This window comes from Atta cephalotes (genome assembly GCF_000143395.1).
Source record: "Atta cephalotes unplaced genomic scaffold scaffold00008, whole genome shotgun sequence".
Taxonomy (NCBI): domain Eukaryota; kingdom Metazoa; phylum Arthropoda; class Insecta; order Hymenoptera; family Formicidae; genus Atta; species Atta cephalotes.
The window spans coordinates 3,415,183-3,419,018 of NW_012130072.1; the positions used below are offsets into that span (position 1 = coordinate 3,415,183).

A 3,836-nucleotide genomic window follows, 5' to 3' on the forward strand; every position below is an offset into this window, starting at 1 on the left:
CACACACACACACACACACACACACACACACACACACACACACACACACACACACACACAAAATGGATAGATACGGATTGCGTGCGGAATATAGTTTGGTTTGAGACGCTCACTGCGGGGTCAGAAGCGAGCATCTTGTGTTTGCGATGTTTCTTTGTATGATAATATCCGCTCATTATGAAGTATCATGTGTCCGGCAAGATATCCATGCTCTCATTCAGTAAATATGATTCTGCAGCTACGTTCCACATATATTTGTGTTGATGCATTGAACGTTGTCGCTAACGCGAGTCTTGCGACGGTTATTGCATGAATGCGATGGCGTTATCATCAACCATGATTGACTTTTAAAAACGAAAACATTTATCTTAGTTGTTGTTTCGTCTAATTGAATTATGCATCTTCTGTAACCTGTTATTAATTCTCATCGAATATCCTTCCATAATCGAATCTTACGAGTAGCATCATGTTCAGTCGTCTTTCAGAGTCAGAAATAAATTTAATTGCTGAATTTATACTTAAGAGCTGAAGCTTTTCGGAAAAATTATTGCAATGTAATGTCCATTTGAATTCGCAGCATTGATCGACGATTCAGTTTTATTATCGAGAAATATTCTTATCAAGCCTTTTTTAATCTCTCGAAATTTTCGATGAGATGTTCAAAATTGGTCGTTAACCAATTCATTACCCTAATGAGCGATTTTATATGTTGTGTTCTTTGTTTTCAGCATAAGATCTTATAAATATCAATTCCAATGATGTTAGGAGCGTAGTAAATATTCTTGATTGACATGAAAATTTCTATTAACGTTTTTTTGCGTACAAACCTCAGAGCAGAAATGTACGACATTTTTCTCCTTTAGTGCGAAGCGAGAAGGATTTATTCAAATATCCATGAACAGGGTCTTGACCCACGCGCAGAGCCTAAAGCTTCCTTCGTCAAACTTGATCATTCTTGACCTCAGCACGTCGTCCAACGAATCTTCCTTTGTCCAACTCAACAACCAATAATGGCGTTATTATTATACTTTCCGTGAAGGCATCAGCCGCCTTTTCCAATTCAGTATTATAGACCATTATACACGTAATGATCCCATTTCCAATCTCTATATCAGGTATCTGTATAAATTAAAGTTAAAATTGGCTTTGCCAATTATTGAACTATGTTTCTTGTAATATACTGTGACAATTATTACGACTTTACACGAGTAATAAAAACCAGAAATTTTTTAAAAATAATATAAAAAATACCGGTATATATTAATGTTTTTCAGTTTATTGTATATAACTGTTCGTCATCATGATTATGACCATAAGTCACCATTCGTCATTGTAGATTCGACAAACCGTTTTATTTTTTAATAGTATAGAAGAAATTGAATTTATTGGGGAAGGACTTGTGTCTTTTTTGCGTTATGTGTAACATAGTTTTTCTCGTTGGGAGGAATCTGTGTCCCGTGTCTTGTGGCCGCGCTGGTAATGTCTCAGCAGCGCGTAAATGAATGAAGTCATTTGTGTTCCTCCCAAGCAGGAGGAAGGTGGGGTGGGAGTCGCTTCGCGTGGAAGTTGTGCGTCCAAGTAGGTGAGGAAGGTGAAATGAGAGTCGCTTCGCATGGACAGTTGTAACTTGTACAGTTGTATATTTTTGAGGAGAAAATTTTTGTTCTATATAATGAAAAGAATATCTATATAATAAAAAGACATCGTTTTTCAAACTTTCTTTCTTAATAACTTTTTAACGAAGAACGAGCAACGGCTCATTAGCGACGGTTCACGAGTGACAGAAAATTTAGCCAAAAAACGATTTCATAAAATTTGGTCCGTACAAGTAACGTCACAGAAAGCGTTTCAAAGAAAAGTGTCTCTCTGATAACAAATATAATATATCGTCTGGTAACTCGATACATATATTTAATATATCGAATATTCTATAAACTTGCACTTGCAATGTCACAGAGAGGGAAAACAGGCCACGCTCTCTCTCAACTAATAAAAACGTGGCCTGTTTTGAAAGAAAAATGATTTATTAGCCTTGAATTTATATTAATTATATTCAGTAGGATGGTCAAAATACACTTACATTAATAAGATCGATATTAAAAATATATTTCTGAGTTTTTGTTTTCGTCGATAAGTGTAACCTTTGTATGTATTATAAATAAAGTACTCGTTGCTGTTTGAAGTATGTTAAAATAAATAATTTTCAAAATAAGTGCTGCCTATGCGTCTCGTTTCGAAGCAGTGTTCTTGTGTTCTCTTTCTCAAAAGAGCCAAAAATGTTAATCCGCTGCTGCCAGATAGGAAAATCAAGATTGTTTGTCCATAAATGGGATGCAAGGCCAAGAAAAGTCACAATTGGCAGCGTTCTCTCAGTAGCTATAGTATGTCCAGTAAAAGCAAGGCCAAGAAGAATGATAACTGCAATGCTCTCTCAATAGCTACAGTCTGTCTAGTAAAAGCAAGGCCAAGAAGAGTGACAACAGACAGCGCAGAGAGCTACTCTCTCTCAGTAACTACAATCTATCTAGTAAAAGCGTGGCAGGTCTATTTGATTTAGAGACAAAAACCGTTGACAATTTACCGGAACATGGCACGACACGGACCTATACTGACAAAAACGGAAAACTGACAAAGTCGCGTAACTGTTTCAAAGCAATAGCACGTTGTCTCTGCGTCAAGGACTGGCAAAATTACAATGAAAAAATTTAAGAATGTCGTTTGAAATCATACGTTATCTCCATGCTCATGATGTGCGATGACGCAATACAAAAATTTCCTACTTAAAAATATATTTTATGACTGTTCATGCGAAGCAATTCTCACCCTTCATCTCACTTCCCTCTTGCTTGGGGATGCACGGCTTCTACGCGAAGCGACTCCCATGCCATCTCTCTCCTGCTTGGGGGCGCACGATTTCCACGCAAAGCGACTCCCATTCTATCTTCACGTTTCGCGTGGAAGTCGTGGGCCCCCAAGCAGAGGAGAAGGTGAGATGAGAGTTTCGCATGGACAGTCGTAAAATATATTTTTAAGTAGGAAATTTTTGTTTTATATAATGAACATCTATATAGTGAAGACATAATTTTTTTCAAATTTTCCTTCTTAACTTTCTAACGAAGGATGAGCGACGACTCATTAGCGATAATTCACGAGCGACGGAAAATTCAGCAGAAGAACCAATTCCATAAAACTTTGGTTTGTACTAGTAATGTTAAAAAAAATGACAACTGACAGCGCAAAGAGCTATTCTCTCAGTAGCAGTCTGTTTAATAAGAGCGTAGCAGGACTTACAGTCGATTAAAGATATACTCTGAGTTTTTTTTGCCAATAAGTGTCACCTTTGTGCTGCATGCATTATAAGTAAAATACCCGTTGCTGTTTGAATTGTGTTAGAATAAATAATTTTTTAAATGAGTACTGTCTATGCGTCGTTTCGAAGCAGTGTGTTCTTGTGTTCCAAAAGGGTCAACAATCGCTCTCCCGAAGAACTGATTCCATGTTATAAAATTGCATTGTCAAAGAGAGCGTTATCAAGCCGCGCTTTCTCAGCTAATAAAAGCTTAGCTGAAAAAAAAATAGTTTATTAGCCTTGAATTTATATTGATTATATAAATTCGAGGTTAATAACCCAAAATTTTAATAATACTACTATATATTACTATGTATATAAAATATCATTTTATATAATCTAAGAACTTTTATATCAATTTGTTTATAAAATGAGATACTATGCATAGTATATATAAAAATACACACACATATATATATATATATTAATATATGTGTGTGTGTGTGTGTGTGTGTGTGTGTGTGTGTGTGTGTGTGTGTGTGTGTGT

At 36.0% G+C, this 3,836-nt stretch overlaps 1 pseudogene; it reads right to left on the reverse strand.

The window, feature by feature from the left end:
* Positions 1-3,836, reverse strand: part of LOC105627361 — a 16,952-nt pseudogene that overhangs the window by 12,517 nt on the left and 599 nt on the right.